This window comes from Vidua macroura, chromosome 20 (assembly GCF_024509145.1).
Source record: "Vidua macroura isolate BioBank_ID:100142 chromosome 20, ASM2450914v1, whole genome shotgun sequence".
NCBI classification, from domain to species: domain Eukaryota; kingdom Metazoa; phylum Chordata; class Aves; order Passeriformes; family Viduidae; genus Vidua; species Vidua macroura.
This window is the reverse complement of record NC_071590.1, coordinates 7,352,944-7,371,813: the sequence shown is the minus strand read 5'-3', so window position 1 is coordinate 7,371,813 and position 18,870 is coordinate 7,352,944. Positions and strand designations below refer to the sequence as shown.

The following is an 18,870-nucleotide window of genomic DNA, read 5'->3' as shown; positions in this document are numbered from 1 at the left end:
GGCCGAGGGGTCCTGGGTGTGAGGGTCTCTCCGCGGAGGGGATGTTGGTGTGAGGGTCTCTGTGGGGAGAGGGCGTTGGTCTGGTGGGCTCTTGTGAGGAGAGCCAGCTGTGAAGGGTTGTGTGAGGAGGAGCTCTTGGTGTGAGGGGCTCCTGGGGGGGCTCATTGGTGTGAGGAGCGAGTAACCAGCTGTGAGGGGTTTGGCGTGAGGAGTTGTTGAGGGATAGGAGAACAGGAGAGAGCTGGCATGTGGGGGTGCTGAGGGGAGTTTGGGAAAGAGGGTTTGTGGAAGCCCCATGTGGGGACACTGAGTGGGGAGAGGGGCCTGAGGGAGAAGATGGTGGTGGGCTGCTGCTGAGGCCGTTTGAGCTCAGACAGCATTTTGAGGGGCAGCAGGCCTGAGGGAGAATGAGGAAACTGAGGAAAGGTGTGGGGGGGCAGAGAGATGAGGGGCTCAGCAATGGGGTACGTGGGGCCTGGACATGTGTGGAAAGAAGAGTTGTAGGGGAGAGGTGGAAACTTTTTGGGGGCGGTGTGGCAGAGGACAGTAGGTTTGGGGTAAGCTGTCTGTGGTGAGGACATGGAGCCAAGTGGAGCTGCCTCTCTGGCCAGGAGCAGCTCATCTACAGGCGGTGACAATCCCAGGAGGCGGTAGCTGACTGCTCTAGTGCAGCTGCCCTCACCAAATGGGTGTATTTCAGCCTGCCCTTGGCCAAGCTGTATCTGGGTTGTGGCCAGAAGAGGGGAAAAAAAAATCTCATGGGCTGAGCACATGGTCTCCTAAACTGTACTCTTGGCTCTCAGTGGTGGGTGTTGAACTTGGTAGGTTGTTGAGCCTTTGTGTGCTTTGGTATCTCCATCTATGAAGCAGAGATAACAGTTGGCTTCATGCAGGGATTAATTATCGCATCTTGTAGTCACGTATTTGTTTATTTGTTTTTACTATAGGTTACAGCTGGAGGAATTCTAAACAGTCCACTTCTCCTTGTCATGGTGTTTGAGCGCATTGTGCTCGGGTCTGAACAGAGGAAATCACTGAGGTCAGTCTCCCTTGTGTTTATCATTGCTTTCCCTTTCAGAAGTATGGGGGCAAGGAATCATCAAAATAACAATTTGTACTGACATCCTGATAATAAATTAATAGAAACAGTTACATAAGACACAAAGTTTGTCAAAGGTGTGTTTGTAGGGATGGCTTCCGCTTTTGACTTCAGAATTACACTGCAGGCACAGTGCGCTCTGTTACAAAGTACCCTGCAAATACTCAATTTTGAGATGTCCCCAGTGTGAAATAATACAACTCTGTAAATCCAGTATTACTGCTACTGCTGAAATAAAATGGATGAAACAAACTTCCTTCCTATTTTCTACTTAATCTAACAGAAAGCTTTGTATCCAGCAGGTGTTGAGGTGATCCTGGATACAGTTTAGGTGAATTTTGCGTTTACCTTTAGACAGGCAGAGCTACTGGGGAGTTTAATCTGGGATGGGGGGACACCTGTGGAATGTTGTTGGCCATAACAGTTGTGGACCACAGGTAGAGTTTTGTGAACTTTTCCCAAAGCTGTCTGATACCTCGCCTTTTCAAATCCCTATAGGAAAGGTGAGACAAATGTGGATCACTTCAAACATATGTTGTTGTGGGTATTGGGAGAGGCAAACTAAAGGTTTATCTGATGATCTCAACCTTGAAGTTGGCAGCTTTGACAGGAAACTTGGTTTCATTCATCTGCCAAAGATATTTGTAGTGTATCATTTGACAAGTTAAAAGGCATTTTTGTAATGACACAAAAATAAAACCATCCGCTTTCTGAAACTACAGATTCTGTCTTCTGAATTAATATGGGAGACACGCTTCTGGGGAAATTAAGGGCATGTTTGAAAGGTAAACATTTGTGTTTTCAAATGTTGGAAGAATGGTGTTTAATGTGAATCTGCTCAGCATTGGCCTATTGATACTAATTTGGTTTTGTACTTGTTTTGTCAAATTAGTGGGTATCGTTTGCTTTTGGAGATGGGAGAACAAAATGGAGCAGTAAGAGATAGTGATCTGCCCACGGGGTCAAAAGGTGGAATTAAGAATCAGGTTCTTCTGAATCTTGATCTTGTACTTCTTCCTACAGACAAATTGCCTGTAAAGTTCATGAATTATGAGAGCTAGCGAGGTCCATGGAGCTAACCCAGCAAATGCCAGCAGAGAGTCTGGGCCTCAGCTCTTAGTGTTGCACACGTGAAAGATAATGAGAGGTCTAGGTAAAAATCCTTAGAGTCTCTTAATAGTAGCTGCGGAAAAATGTGAATAATGCTTTGCCCTTAACTATCAAGCATTTTACTTGAAATGCTAGATCTGCATTTGATATGTATTCAGTGACTGCTTCAAAAATATACAGTATAGTCTGTGAACAGACTGTTTGGAAAAAGTTCACTGAAATGCTGAAGGAACAGCCACTATGAAAATAATGTTTATTGTTGCCAGCTGAACTAAACAGCACATTTAACTTTCCTAGTCCATTGCATTAGGCATGTTCTTGCTACCTTCTCAAAAGACTATAGTAAGCATCTAGAAAGTTAGTTCAGCTTCATTTGCTAATTTCCTGATGCAAATTTAGTCCACTTAAGAAAAGAACTAAACAGGTTTATATATGTCTGCATCTGGGATTTGCACCAGTGTGTCTGTCAGATAGCTATACCCAAAGTTAATTCCGTCTGAAGGAGGTGCCAGAACATCAATAAATAAATATTACAAATTGCCTAGCGGTTCAGCTGACAGGCAGAACTGGTTTCAACACATTGCTCCCAATGTGCTGCTGCAGAGCTGGCCCTGGAGTAGACCCATACAACATTCCAACATGGACAGGACCTTTAGGAGCATGCACCAGTTCTCCATGATATTGTAGGAGAGGAAGTAGAGAACAATACTAAGTCCAACGGAAACTGTGGCAAGAATTTATTCAAGGGACATTGTGATTACTCAAGCAGGGAGTTTGGCCAGGACATTGGGGTTAACACCCCTGCTCCTGTAGAGGTGTCATAGTTTATTTTTTTTAATGACTTTAAGTGATGAGAAGCTTGGCTTTATGTGTCAGCAGAATGACACCAGTTCAAGCAGTGTAAACTTCTTACGGCAATATGAAAGTGCTGGTTCAGAACTAACTCAGAGCACTGATGGGGCCTAGTACAGTAATCATTGCTTTATAAATACTTGCAGTAGATAAGAAAGATAAGAGTGTGATTAGGGCACAGTTTCAGGTGCTGTAATTACAGCCATGCCTTCCTCAGCCTTTAGTCCAAATGTTGCTTGAATCTGGCCATTTTTAAGCAAACAATTGTAAATTTTAGAAGAATCGTAGAACTTGAAGCAGAGAAATTTGGTTATTAATTATGTAGCAGCTGTGAACACCAGTTATCAGTGCTTTTTCTTAGGAAACTTGATGTCATACAAGCAGAATGTAATTAGCCAATTTAATTATTTCATGCCATTGAGATTTTTAAAAGTGCTCTTTGTATGTATGATATACTAACTTAGAAAGTAACTTTCAGCTTGTTTTCTGCTTGCAGAGAAGATAAGCACTTGTGTGTTTTAGTGAGTGAGTAGTTGTGCAATGCACAAGTGAGGAATTGTTTTGATTTTACTAGCACATGAAACCTGCCATCATTCCTATAGTGCAGTTTGGGCCATTATTATGGTTGTGAGGTTATACAGGAAAAACATGTTCTAGAGAAAGGCTGGTCAAAATAAACGAGGTAGAGTCTTCCAGATTACAACAATCTGGTTTTGTATCAGTGATGTAAATGCTTGGGTACATCCACTGGGATGAAGATACTGTGTCAGACAGTGTCCCTCTGACAGTTCATGTTGTAAGGACAAAAATGAAGCAATACTGACATTATTACACAACTGCTTTTGTATTCTATGACAACAATTATAATACTTCACTCTTCTCTTACCTTTTATTAGATGCTCCTTGCTGTGCACTTATGATTGTTCCATGAATTGAGTGGTTTTAGCTATTAAGAAATGGGGAAATGGTGGCACAAGAAGAAGTACTTGCCAAGGTCATATGGGAAATGAGTGTCAGAGACATAAACAGAATCTCAGCCTCCTGCCTCTACCCTCTGGGAAACCAGACAAAAGTGGAAAAGTGGCTTGCAGTGTGACTCAACAGCTTTTCCTTCCTCAACCACTGCCATGCTGGGCAATTACAAATAAATGCCAGTAGGTTATTTCCACCTGAGTCAAACAGGTTTCCAAGGGACTCTAGGTAGCATGTCTTCTCCTAGTGAGGACTCTTCAATGGGTCTTTGCAATACATTTCCTTTGAAATCTTTTCAGAATTTCAGAACTGTTTTTTTTAGGCCATGACAGCTGAGTACAAGGAGAATCTGTTCAGGTGTCTGAGATTTTTTTCCCAAAAGCAGGGCTGAAGGGGGTTTTACTCTGGCATTGGTTCAGAATACCTGCAGTGGGTACAAGGACCAGTATTATGGAGTCCTTGATCTTGAAGAGTGACTGATGGAAAGAAGCAGCACAGGAAAGGCCTTGGCTCTGGTCCTTGGATGGATGGGTAAGAAGAGGCCTTTGGCAGAGAAGGGAGAAAGGTGACTAATAATGTGAAACTGGGAGGAAACTCATTTCAGTTATGCAATCTGCTGGCTTGCTTTCTCTGAAGGAAGACACCTTTTGTTAGTTGTTCCACTGGCACTTGCTGCTCATGCTGTCTTCTGAATAGAAATCTAAACCAATTATTTCTCTGCTTGCCTTAGGAAGCTTAATTTAGCTTCATAGCAATGAAAATACAGCAGCATGTAATTTCTTTGTTCTCCATCTGCAGGATTTCTTTTAGATTTACTTTATCTCTTCCCTTTATTATTCTTTTTCCTGGCTGTCCAGTAGTTAAGCCAAGATGAAGAAACTTTTTTCTGCTATCATGCATTCATTCCCCATATATCACTTGTTCCGTGGTTTTCTGTGTCCTTTTTGCCACATTTCCAAAGCTTCCATGGAGAATTTTGCTGTGGTGGTTCAAGAAGTTGCTGTTGTCTGATCTAATCCTTCTCCACAGGTTTTCCCTCATAGCTGAGTCAGCAGAAGAGAGTGTTCTGTGCCTGACCCTGCTGGGTTAGTGCTGCCTATCTCAGCTCAGACCCCAGCCTGACAGTGCTGTGACTACGCTGGCCTTTGTCCTAGACTGGCAGGTGTAGGGATGTGTATTTACACCAGCTGACCGTGGTACAGGGAGGTAGCCTCTGGAAGAGAGTTGGCTGGAGAGGATGACTGGAACTGCTGGACAAGAGTTGATGAAACTCTTCTAAGAACTCCTAGATTCCATATTAGCATGATGGCTTTTCCAGTGATCTGCAAGGAACAGCTCTGCTGTTGACCCTATCTGGATCTTGATCTCCTGTTTTATAGATTTTATAGTTAAAACAACATTTTACATTGTTGTTAACTTGCTTCCAGGCACTGATTCTTACAATCCATAAACCACAGTAAAACTGTGGCCTTGCTCTTCAGCAATTCTGCAGTCGCCTATCTCTGAGACATTGTATTTCACCCTTGAATAAGATTCTAGACCAAAAAAAGAGTTAGACTGCATACAGATTAACAAATGTATTGCTTGTATCTCTGGCTACTGCAGCATGACTCACCCATCAGTGCTTGTCAGAGTCTGGCGTGACCTCATTGAAAGCTTCAACATCTCTTATGTGAAGGCAGGTTGTAATCCAGTGTGGGAATCCTAAATAGGTGGGGAATGAAGTTCTGAGACTGTGATAATGCATACATCATAAACATCTCCCTGGAAATCAATTATGCCCTCACCAGGAATATTCTTACAGATTTCTGAGGATCTCTTGGTGCTAAGCGTGCCTTTCCTTGCTTTTATTAAAAAAACCACCTGTATTATTCAAGACAGCAACAGAAACCAATGCTGGTGGGAAAATTTAAGAATGAATGAGACATGTCAGAGAGGAGATGCTCTGCTATTTGCGAGGACAAGAAAGAGCTGATGGTTTCTTTTTATTTATCACAGCTTCTACACACTTTTGTTCTTTTTTTTTCCTATGTCAGTAATGAGGCTTCTGGTACACAGGTATCTGCTGCTACTGGAACTGAAAGTGAAATCCCTAGCTGTTGGTCTGGTTGCTGTCCTTAGGACATGTGAATGTCTGCTCCTGTTCTGCTGTAGGTAATTTCTGTAAGTGTTAAAAGTTGTCTGTGCCAGCCAGGAAGTTTTGTCGATAAGCAGCAACAGTTACTGTCTCTTGGTTTCTCAAAGCTGCAGCTCCTCAGTGGTTCCACAGACCTGCTTTGTCACGGAGTGTCAGTAACTTCACAGAACTCACTGCATCTGCTGCTGTACTTGGAATCAACTCTGGCATCTGTCTAAATGTAGGTATGTCCCTCCTGCAGATCTGCTTTTTCTATCCAGACTCTTACCTGGTGAGTTTTTTCTCTTACCCTTTGCCTTAGGTAGATGGTAGTATGACTTCTGTATTTCTTAACAGTTTTTTATCCTGAGTCTGGGAACATGAATTGTTATTATTTTGGGATAGGGGAAGAGGGCAAAAATCCTCTTCTGAGTAGATATATTTTACATTCTGGTCCTTCTTTAAGGGAGGTGTAGCAGGTCACAGAATCAATGCATGCATATCATTTGTAAGGAAAAAATAGGCTACCTTAGGCCTTTTTATCCATGATTCTTTACCACAGAGATCAGACAGCTGCTATATCTCCTTAGCTATTTGGTAAATCCATGGAGAAATAAGTTGATGGGTCTGCCCAGTTTCTAGTACTGAGAACTGTGCATGTGCACACAAAATACATCTAGTTCTAAAAATGTCTCTGATGTTCTTTGTGCAGAGACCAAGGCCTGGATGATGTTTGGAGACTAGGCATACCTTTGCTCAATGATCTGATGGATGCACATCATGATGTACTAGAGCATAGGAGATGGAAGCTCCATAAAAGTGTTGTCCATGCTGCATTCAGCTGTGGGGATGTTGGCTTAAATGATTGATCTAGTATTTGAAGTCCTATTGCTTGATTTACATCTTGATTTTTAGTATCTTGGCAGACCTTTCTCTCACACAGTAAATCATACCTGGGGTTCCAGTAGAATTCTGCTCTTAGGTCAAGCTCAAACCTCATTGCTCCTCCCTGCCTTCAGCTGGAAATGGATAGACACCATTTATGACTGAATATCCTGAGTCACTGATTCCCAGCTGGCATGTGCACTGCAGTTCCGTCTCTTCCTTTCCGACTGCACTCCCTAGAGGAGATTGGGAACAACTGCAGTCGTCAGCTCCAGCGTGGTGTGTGCGTTTGCCGGGATCCACACAATTGGTGGACAACCCCTGTCTACGTCTATGGGGTGAGCTGCTTGTGATTTGTTACTGTATGTTTGGTGTTTCCACACCGGAAAATAGAACAGGTGTAGGAATATTTTGGAAAAAATAATTCAATTTCTTGATATTTACTAGAAAAATATCTGCATTGTGGAGATGGTGATATCTCCATTAAATAATCAGTTGAGACAAGTGATGATGCCAGTAATGCTCTCACAGTAAGATTGCGTGATAATGGATGAAAACTAAGAATCTATAGAGATGATGAAAGGTGAAGTAGTTACTCTCTGCACTGGTGAAGTTCTGTTACCAGGAGCATGGATCCACCATGCAGGAGCTGACAGATTACCTGTTCTGTCAGACACTCTTGTGCTGTGTTTGTTCTCCTGCTTGTGCAGTGTCCCAAAGAAAGGCTGCTTAAGCTCATCAGAGAAATAATGCAACACGTTGCTGTTACTTCATCTGACCTAAACGTTTTCACTGTGTAATGCTTGTCGCTAGTCTTGTGCATAGCTCTGGGGGAAGCTGAAACACAAAACACTTCATTGAGCTTTTTGATCCAACAGGTCTTGACATATTGCTGCTGGACACATCTCTGTGTCTGATCTGAACTGTGACAGTTCCATTCTGTCCTGCTAAAATAACAGCATATTAAACAATACTATTCTGTCCATGGCATTTCCACCTATTGACTAAAAAGCTAAATTCTTATTAAGCTAGTTTTAATTTACATGTCATAAGATATTAGTTAATAGCTGATTTTCCTGGCATGAAGATTGCAAAGTGTATAACACAGATTAGTGCTTGTGTGGGACCAAATGAGTTAAACCAGCTCCTTCTGCTGAAATAGCCAGTGAAGTACAGTGATGGTCTGCATATCAAATCTGTTTGCAACAGGTCACCAATGTTTGCCTGGGATGGTTCATCCTGTTAGCAGGCACTGATCTGGCTATAGAGAAGATATGTGGCTTGTGCTGACTCATGAAAGCAGGTGCAAGTTGCATCAGTGAAGTAAGGAGTGCCTCACCTTAGAAGCAGGATGTAGGTTTTAGTGTAAGAACTGTTAACAAACCACCTTTAGAGGAAAGTTGGGGGAAAAAATATAGGAGAGAGACTTTGAAATCTAACTTGATGAAATTCTGATTCTTCTTGCTGCATGAGGGGCTTGTTCCAAAAGGGGAAGGTGCCGAATTGTTAACACTGCTGAGGTGTCTTGGGAAAACATGCTCTGTAGCTGCAGACAGCAGTAGTCCTAAGGCAAGTTTTCTGGGGAGGGTTGGATGACAGCTGTTCATAAACTTTTGTATAGTTACTCTCTTGTTCCTTCTTTATAGATCTAACTCATTTGTCCCTGTCCTAAACACACCAGTTTCAGTTTGATTTGTTTTTTTTTTCTCTCTCCTCTCATTTACCTCATATCTCATATCCTTCAAGATTCCTTCTGTATCTCTGGACTTAATTCTGTTAAATCCAGTTCCTTTGACTTCTACTTTGCCCGTGTTTTGCACTTGCTACAGAGCCCCAGCAAACTTGGCAGCCAACCCTTGGGCACTCCAGAGAAAACAACTGTCTAGACCAGGCACCTTCTGCCCGATGCTCTGGACATACCCCAGAGCTCCCAGGCATTACTCTGTATTCAGAACAACATGTTGCTATGCAAATGATTCCTTTCTGTTCTTCCTCTTACCTCCATGGAGTTATGTGCACCCCACTTCTCAGCAGGCACTAGCCTAATGTTTATTGATCTTTTACAGAGGTCTAATTCAAAGGAAGATTGATAAAATCTTATCCGGTGTTTTCGTGATCTCATAATTGCACCTGCCTCCTCCTAGGGAATGAGGCAAATGGGACTGAGGGAGCCCACAGAATAAATAGTACCTTCTGCAGAACTGGAGACAGTACAAGCTGGAGGTCATCACTGCAAAGGCCTTACAGAGCCTCTGGTATCCAGCAGAATTCAGGAAGGTGTGCTACCCTTTTCTAAAAGGAAGGGAAATCAAATCTTGGTCTAAAGAGTCCTATGGCATGGGAAGGGCACAGAAGCTTTAATGCAAAGTCGCAAGCTGTGCCTGTTCCCAGTTAAAGCCCCTGTTGCCCTAGGCAATCATTGAGCCTGTCAGCGTCCTGCAGCTTTCATAGAGAGATGTGACCAAAATAGCTCCACAACTTTACAATGTGGCTAAAAATAGCTTGCAGGTCAGCTTTTTTCTCAAAGGTGGTGGTGACATCAAGGGAGAGCACTCTTGCTCCTGTTCAGTGCAGGTAGAACTGGGTAAACAAAGCGGGGAAAGCAGCAGTTTAGCTGAACAGCTTTGAGGAAAGAGAGATGATAAGGGATGGGAAGGGACTAGGGAGAGATGGGCTAAAGTGTCAAAGGCGTGGGTGGACCCACTGCTGCTGGCCAAGTTACTGCGCTCATGCCCAGACAACTTCTCCCTGGAGTTTTGTTTCCATGATGTTTGAGAGTTATCAGTCTGTTCCTGTCTCCCTGTGGCCCATGTCAGGATGTGTCACTGGATGGGCTGGCCAGCCAATGCAGCATTTCTTGCTCCTCATTTCCAGACAGTGAACACAGCCCATGACATCACCTCTGGCCAGCGGCAGATCAGAGGCTAGGCCATGGCAATGTCAAGTGTGTTTTGCTGTGGCCATTCAACCAGAGAGCTGATCTTTTACAGTGCAATTTGCATGTGGAGAAATCTGGATGGCCCTTAGTTCTAGGGGGATTTCAGTATTTGTTCTTGGGCCAAAAATAGGCTGTTTTTATGGGGTCGAACTGTCTGTTTTTGTAGAGCATTACATTTTACCAAAGGAGCAAAGCTGCACACCATGATCCTCAGAGTTTTAGTCTCTGTTGTGTATACTAAGTCTGGCCATGGAGATGAGTCTCAGCCAAGTCTGGAAGTTAAGTGCCTGATTTGGAACGTTTTGGGAATCTAATGTAGGTTATGTGATGTTTGCCATGCCTGCAGCTCCTGTGCTGCTGAGGTAAGTGTACTGCAGCAGGCTGTGCTAGTGAGAATTTCCTTTGTGCTGCAGGTTTCATGCCTGGTGCTTTCATAGTGCTGAAAGAAGGGAAGGAGACAACAAAAATGTGAAAAATCGAGGCCAGGTCATTACTGTCAGATGAGGACAGAGTCCTTAGCCAGTCAGATGTGACAGAATCCACTTGCTGATGCTGCTACCAGGAAGCTTGAGAGAAATGTGACTGAGTGATAGCAGTGCGCATGTGCCTTTGGAGGAAGGAGGCTATGTGTGTGCTCTTGCAGTGCTTTTCTCTGCCCAGCAACATCTTTGCTTCTTTTCCTGGTGTTCCTGCTTAAGCAGCTGTTCTGCATTTATGATCCAATCTATTCTTCATACAGGGCCATCTTCACACTGAGCCACCTTCACTGTCACTATCAGAAGGACTGATAAGACCTCAGGTTTGCTTTGAGTAAGCACTATAACTAGGGCAAAAGCACTATAGTTACTGTTCTCTTAAACTAGTGTGAATCTTGTAGGACCAGCCTCTGTCCCCACCTATTTAAAATGGCTCCTGTTGCCTCACAAGAGGGAGACTTCAGCCAAATACATCTCCATATTGACAAGTATAGAGAGAATTATGCGCATGATCAGCTTGCTAAGAATTTCATTTGATGTGCAGCTGGAAGTCAGTTGCCAATAGAAAAGGGAGCTCTGCATCCCTACTTGTGTGCTTCTAGTGCATTTAGATGCTACAGGCCACATTAATTGCAGACTGCAGTTAGAACAGGTTATCGGTAAAATCAACTCAATACCATCATCATGACCAGTTGGTAGAGTCATTTCTGAGCACTGCAATTTCTCACCACAGCCTGCTCCTTCCCTTCAGTGAGAGCTGTTCCTTGGTCTGCCCTGCCCAGCTTGTAAATGTAGCTCATCAGTCTCTGCTTCTGTGCAAATGAGCTGCGTAGGTAATGGGAGGAGGAGGAGGCAGCAGCACTGCACCCTGCCCATCCCCAGCCGGTCATAAAGGCTCCATGCTCCTTAGGCTTTCTAAAGTTATTTGGCCCATGAATCGTGTGGGGATAAAACTTTGTTGTTTCCTTAAATGCTCTGCCTTTTGCAACAGGTCATTTCCCAGTGGGGAAAACAGGCTGTTGATGTGGTAGGCACTCAGCTTGTTGTTTGGATAAGATCCAGAGGTGATTAGTTTGGGCGCAGCAGTGTGCTAACACAGGCAGAATGCACCCAGACTGGCTCCTGTCGAGGTAACCCCAATCTCCCCACTCTCTCCACTTCTGTCCACAGCCCCCAGCTCAGTGTGAGCACTGGTCCCTGTCCCTCTCCCTGCCTGTGCTGGCACGCCCACAAGGAAACAGAATTTGCACCCCATGCTCCTTGCCCATGTCCTGATCGGTACCAACCCTCCCAAAGCAAACAGTGATTTGCCTGTCTGCACTGACTCAGCTGTGCTGAAGGCAGGAATCAGTAATAAATCCGGTTCAGTAGAGTCCATAGGTAAGGAGCAACCTTCTGTGGCAGATACTGAGGCGTTTTAAAGGAACTTGATTCTGTCCCAGGAAGTGCACTGAAGTGAGCAATGCTGCGTTGGGTAAGAAAGCCTACCCAGGAACCATTAATCTCTCAACATCTGTAGCCCTGTGGTTGTAAGCACTGGGGGTTGTTTTCCCCTGCCTGCGATTACTAGCTAACAACTGAGAATTCAAAGGAATCTGGGCTATCTTTAGGAAGCAAGTACCTACTCTTTGCCTCCTCTCAGGAAGCAAGGTCCTTCATTACAGCCTGTCATGGCAAGGGGCTTGCAGATAAGGAGGAAGGGCAGGAAACCTGCTGGGCTTTGCTTCTTTGCAGCTCTAAATATTTTCCATAGTCTTAGCACTGTGAGTCAGCATTTCTAGAGCCTTGACTTGTTTACAGCACCAATCAGTGAGATGGTATAAGGTAGGTGGGGTGTGGAGGTATGTTTGTGTCTAAAATGAGAAACCCTTTGCCCAGGCACAAGTGGAGAAGTTACCAACTGTATTTTCCATTTGTGACTAACAGGAAGCAAAGGACTGGATACCCTAAACAGTGACTGCAGTGGAGCCATTTCCAGAGTAAGGAGTTTCCTAGTGTGAGTAAGGGAATTGAACTTCACAAAGCTGTAAACATTGTGTTGTCATAGTTCACTTTATATATGTGTATATATATATATATATAAATACTGCAAATACTTAGGATTATCAGTATAGAGGGATAAAGGTAACACTTCCCATCTGAAGTGGTATGGATTAATTTTGCATTGGCCTGGCCAGACAGGCTGTGGGGCAGAAAGACCCCCAAAAGTGTACAGGTAACACATCAAGCACTGAAGTTGCCATTCAGAGCCCATACCTACACTGGAATAAGGAACATCAGCCATGGGATATCTTCTGTCACCACATGCAAGCTTTTTCCCTATGCCTGACTGGTCAGCCTGGCTGGATCTCATGGTAAAGGGAGGTGACATCAAAACCAAGATATTTTAGATCTGCAACCTCAGTTCTGCAAAGGTGTTTATTTTGAAAATTCTAGTTTCCATAGCGATGTAGTGCTGTTCTCTCTCATCCTTCTCCCATTAACCCAATCTTAGCAGCCATTAGATAAATTATCAGCGAGGCAAACCTTAGCATTTTTTAATCTTAAGTGATTTTATATGTGTTGGTTCCTTAGTGAATCAGAGGCATTTAGTCAAGGATTGACTCATATCCTTTCCTGGGGCTGACATGAGGTCTATTGCAGTGAAAAGATGATAATGAAGAGTGAATATTATTAATTGGACTTGATGAATGAATTAGTAGTGGGGGGGTCTTATGTCTAGAGTTCTGGTTCAGTTATATGTCTTTAGATTTTACTTGGGTTCCAGTACAGCTTCATTAGGACATCATATTTTTGTTTCATACATGTAGTAAATAAACTGTATTGTAAGGGTTGCTGTGTACTGCTGTTCCATTGCTTTTCTCCACCCCAGAGGTGACTTTTGGACACAGTTCCCCTTCCCATTGTTAACAGAGCCAGTGCTCTTGGCTCATTCCTTCATTCTTTTCAATACCTACAAAAAATGCAGTTAAGAAAGTAAGACAATATCTTTTTTTATTGGTGTGTTTTGTTTGTTTGGTGGTGGTTGTTGTTGTTTTATTTTGTTTCCTGGTGCATCTGGCCTTTCCTGTCAAGAAACTACTAGTTTTGCCAGAATAGTTATGCAGGTTGGAATGTAAAAATCCCAGACTTAACCCTGCAGCAGTAATGGCATGCAAAAAACAAAGATGTGGAGATGATTTATTCTGATGGTGTAGCTTGCCTTTTAAGGAGATGATTTAGTGAGTTCTTTTGCCTATATGAACTGTGTCTCCACCTGGGGAGCTATGCCATAATAGCTGTTCCATAAACCCTTTGCTGTGAACAACAGCCTTTGTCCTGGAATTGAGTCCTCATGAGTAGGCAAGCAGTGAAGTACAAAACCTGTGTGGGAGAACGAGAGTGGCACTGTGGACCATATTCCAAGATAAGGAAGTAGGGCTAAATACAGGCAAGGGTTAGCCTTTGACTCCTGCAGTGTCCTCACTTAGTAACAAAAATACCTGATTTGTATAAAATAGAACACAGATCCAGTAAGCTGAGGATGCAGGAACTCCTCTGTGGAATCTGGATGTTCACAGGCATCTGCTGCACAGTGCCCACTGCTTGCCCTGCCAGTCAGTCTGTTTTCCTCCCCAACTAGAGCCATCAGCTGTCTCATATGTATTCAGTCCATGAGTTCTTCAGAGGAGATGGGTTTTCAAAAGTAAGTTCTTCACCCTGCTTCTGTTTGAGCTCCCCAGGCCCTGGATATCTGGCAGAAATAGCCTCTTAAATCCCAAGAGGTATAAGCTCACTTGTGCTCCAAAGAATAGTAATCCTAACAAAATCTCTATTTTAGATGTCAAATATTTACTTTTAGCTGAATTATGCCCATTCATTGGAAAACTAATAATACTTTGCTCTTCACAATGTAGCTTATCAGTGAATCCTGATATATATTTTATGCAAAACATTAAAAGGTGGTTGCTTATCTTTTCATTTACCTTTTTTTCCCCCTTCGTGTTCCTGCATTCCTATGTTTTGAGATAAGGTGAACAAAAGTTCTCCAGCTGCTATCTCTAAGCCATGCATTCTGCAATACCTTCACTGTGTTCTTTCTGATTCACTCCCTCTGAGGTGAATGGTCCCAGTCTTTTTAAATTTCCTTCAGACAAGGGCTCTTCCCAATCCCCAATCTTGTAGTCAACCATCATTGCCCTGTGTCACATAATGAAGCAGCAGTCACAGTAATAACTCAAACAATAACCCCTCCAGATCTGGTGTTCTGTCAGTGCTGAGCATTGTTAAGTTGAAGATCCTGAGTGCAAACACAAGCAGAGGAGCCCCGTGTACCAAATGCAGACATACCCAACCCACACTTAAAAACTAATTTTTTTTTAAATTTCCTGTTCCAAAATAACTGTTTGGTGTCCAAATGGAATGAGAATGAAATGTAACTAGAAGCCTTGTGACTGTTGTGTTGTATAACAAGATAAAAAAATGCTTGGGATTTGTGGATTGAGCTTTTTTTCATTTGTCTTCCAGAGGTCAAAGTCCACTGCAAGCAGTGACTTATACAATTCCCTGTGTAAGTCAGGCTGGACTGCCTGTGCCTCAGGTTCTAACAGCAGGGGAGCTTGTGCAAGAGCACCTTGGTAGGTGTTTGTCTGGAATTCTCTGTGGTCCCTGTGATGATCCTAGGAAGCAGGAGAAGATCCAGAATTGTCTGAATGCCAGGATTCTTTGAAATCACAGAGAAGTTATGATAAGAGTTGTGGCTGAGGCCAACCTGCTAGCCTGCTTCCCATTCTGCTTCTTGTATGTGTCCAAGAAGCTGCCTCCAGTTTATACTGTTGCACTCTAGTAAACAATTTTGCATGCAGATATGGGCAGCAGATGTTACTCATGCCCATGTGAACACTTCAGTGTTTTTACAGCAGGGATGATCCTTGGATTGAGTCCTGTTAAACAATGGATGTACCCACCAGAAGTCCCACTGGTTACAGCCATTCTGTTACAGCTTGCTCAAAACACTTGGAAGGATGGTCACGCCATCCTTCTTTGGCCACTCAAGGGGATTGACTCACAAATATGAGCAAAATAAAATTAGATGGCTTAAGTGGCTGCAACCCCAGCTGTGTCCCCACTGCCCAATTCCCAGAAGGTCATCCCTGCAGCCAGGCTGGCTGTGGAAGGCAACTCCTGGGCTGCTGTCGTGACAGCCCATTCTTCAGGGTGTTAATATTTGTCTGGCTCCTCTGTGAAACAGTTTAGGAAGCTTAACCAGAATAAAAATGTGCACTTTTCCATCTGAAGGATTTTTTTTTAGTTTAATTTCTCAAATGGGCTCTGAGAAGCAGCAGCGTTGCTGTGAGGGCAGGGCAGGGAGAGATGACCTTCCCTTTTGGGAGCAGCCATTACGTCAGTTTTGCTGCCTCACAAAACTATACCCTACAGTTATTTTTGGTGCTGGACTGCCTTAATTTTCTGGAGAGTGAACGAAGGATTAGCATAGTGTGCTTATGACATTTGGAAACTAAGCTTTTAGAAAAAAAAATCATAATTCAGCATGTGCTGAGGTGGAAATACTTAAATTGTTAGGAATGGGAAAGATGAGTAAAACGTGAATTTTTTACAATTTTTCCAATTCAGCTAGGGGGTTAAATCCTTTTTTAATTTTTTGGGTTTTGCTGCTTTTTAAGACCTCTAACCCAATGCCTACTATCCAGCTGCCTCTAGAGAGAGAAGTCTTTAAAGAGACCAGCTTTGTACCTATAAATAATGTACACAGCAGAGTACAAAAATGGAGTCAAGGAGAAGCTCCTCCTTACCTGAATGTAACTGCAGCAGCTCTGTGAGAATAGCTGTGGTCAGGCTGTGAGCAGCACTCCTACCCTGTCATCCATCTTGACTAAATTGCTTCTGGGAGCTAATTCTGAGATTCCAACACTTGAATATCAACTGGTAAATCCCAACTGCCTTGTACTGAAACACATTAGATGCCAGCAGCCAAACGTGGCAAGGTTTTGAACAGTGTTTGGAACTAAAGGTCTGCTGGAGTGTTTTGTTAAGCTGGATGTGTTGGAATATGGAGAATTTTGCAAGTCTGAACCCCTGCTATAAATGAAAACACTGTGGCAAAAAAAATGTAAATAAATGCCACACATACTTTGTGTAAGAGCCCTTCCCAATATCTATAAATATGGTAATTTTGGTGTTTCCCAATTTTGAGTTTTAAACAGGAGACAGACACATGAAATATTACAAAGCAAGCATTTTATTTTTTTTCATGGATTAATTTTCTAATTTCACTTCTAACTTGTTCTAAATTGTTCTAAAACAATTAATGGAAACGAAATGTAGTGTTTTAAAGAGGATTGCCTTTGAAAGGAAATAATTTGTTCTTGAAAAAATAACTTCAGTAGCTTCTCAGTTTAACTGCATTTTAATATGTACACAAAACTCATCCCGGGTCAGACTCTCCAGGAAAACTTTCTCATGATTCCTGTAGCAGTTGATTCAGTCCTTGCTGCCTTAATTTTGCAGCTTCAAATGGCAGGTTCTCAGCAAAGCCATCCACTTCAAAGCTTCATAAAACAGAGCTTTGAATAAATTACCAAGTTAGAAATTATACTGGCTGTGCCCAGCTTAGTGCCTGGATGTGGGAATACTTGGCACTGGGTGTGGAATTCCAAGGAAAATTGCCTCTTTGCTGGCTTGCCAAAGAGCAGTAAGAAGAAAAACTGCTGCAAATGAGCAGACACGGAAATCTCCAGCTTCCCTTTCCAGAAAACACATCCTGAAGAACTGTTGAATATTAATACACATTATAACTGGTGCAACAATGGGCAAACACTGGGATTAACAGAAACTACTGCTTCTGGAGGGGATGTGTCCCAGCGTGGCCACGGGCAGCACTGCCTGCTGGAACTGCTCTTACCTTTAAAATGCATCCCTGGGGATGCAACGTGGAGTCAGTGGAAGTGGGGCAGGCCCACCGTGTGTGGACACACCATGTTGGGGTGTGGGATGCCCGTGCTTCATGTGCCAGGTGATGAGCCCCAGGCTGTATTATTTTGGATTTTTTTTCTCTCTTTTGAAAGCTTTAGATAATATAATACTGATAACATGATACTTCTAAGCAGTGACATAGTTGCTTTGTCTTTCACAAAGAGACAGCCCACCTTCCTCTGTATTCAGATTTCTGGTCTGTGTGTGTGGAGATGATTTGTCTATAATTGTTTGCTTTCTTCAGAGTCTTTTGAAGTTTAAATCTTCAAACCAGCTCCCTATATTAAAAATAAATTCTTCCAAGCCACCAATAAAATGTCAGCTGTGATTAAAGCCCGACTCCTCATTTTAAGACTTGTCTCCTAAGCACTGTGAGGTCACTGAATGAGTCAGCGTTTGAAAGGACCAGGACCGTTATTGTTTGGGTAAAGCCCAAAGTTCATCATTGCTTGCTTAAATAGTTTCATCAGTTTTAAATGGCTTTGCATTGCGCTGAAAGAAATGTAAACTGCAGGAATGATTTGGCAGAGAGCTTATGATATTTCAGGCACCTCAAATCTTGAAAAAACCCTCTGTATTAATGTTGAAGTTGGTATTTCTGGTAAGGAAAAGCTTTACCTCCTATGTAGTAAAAAGGAGGGTGAAGTGGGAAGCTCTGTTTGAGGCATAAACTTTCAACTGTGTTCTCTTAAAATAAGGCTTGGGAACTGTAAAATCTCCAGACAAGGGCTCTTATACAGTGCCAAAGTCTGATAGGGCTTTTCTAGACACATGAACTTTATTAATTTTGCTCATTAGAATAGTGAAAAAATAGAACAGAGCATTAAGCTGCAAGGAAAAGACTTGAGAAGTGAGTCCATACTATTTTCAGGACTATCTGTGGAGCCCATTTATATTACACACATTAATTGTAGCAGTCTTTAATTACATGAACACATTTTATTTTGTCACTTTTCCTCCCTGTTTGCTGCACACTGTTGGGACTATTTGGAGGCAATTAATCACACCAGAGCAGCAAATAACTTGGAGCAGGATTCTGCCTCTGTCTCCAGCCTGTGTCAGTCGTGCGTCTCCCCATTCTCTCTGCCCTTTTCCTACATTCCTAATTAACTCCTGCCTCAGTTCCTCACTGATCCATACGACCAAAACTCTTTGTCTCAGTGCTGTCTGGAGAAATCCGGGAACAGCAGTTGAATGTCTTGCCCTCCTGCAGTGGAGGCTGGCTGGAGCAGAGGCGGGAGTTCAGGTCATTTAGCTGTCATCACTCCCCCCCGCCCCGCCCCGAACATGCTCAAGTGGGGATAATCAGAGATTGAAATGGTATGAAATCTGTTGCAAATTCTGTCAAGTTTCAAGAGTTCTGCTCCTTACACTCTCGGGTTTCCCCATCAACCTTTGATTTTTTTTAAGCATCAGTTAAATCTCCGGTGCTTCTCTCGGAGGTGGACAG

The 18,870-nt window shown here is 43.0% G+C and overlaps 1 long non-coding RNA gene across 7 annotated transcripts; it reads left to right on the top strand.

Annotated features, from left to right (window-relative positions):
- Window positions 1-510: 510 nt before the first annotated feature.
- On the top strand, window positions 511-17,753 carry LOC128817098 (uncharacterized). Of its 7 annotated transcripts, XR_008440101.1 has the most exons (7): window positions 511-821; window positions 948-1,039; window positions 6,092-6,196; window positions 6,278-6,394; window positions 7,169-7,372; window positions 12,375-12,444; window positions 14,955-17,753. It is a non-coding gene; the product is annotated as an uncharacterized LOC128817098 (long non-coding RNA). The 7 variants fall into 7 exon arrangements; XR_008440103.1 differs by having other exon boundaries at window positions 511-1,039; window positions 6,092-6,183; XR_008440102.1 differs by having other exon boundaries at window positions 511-1,039; window positions 6,092-6,187.
- The last annotated feature ends 1,117 nt before the right edge of the window (window positions 17,754-18,870 follow it).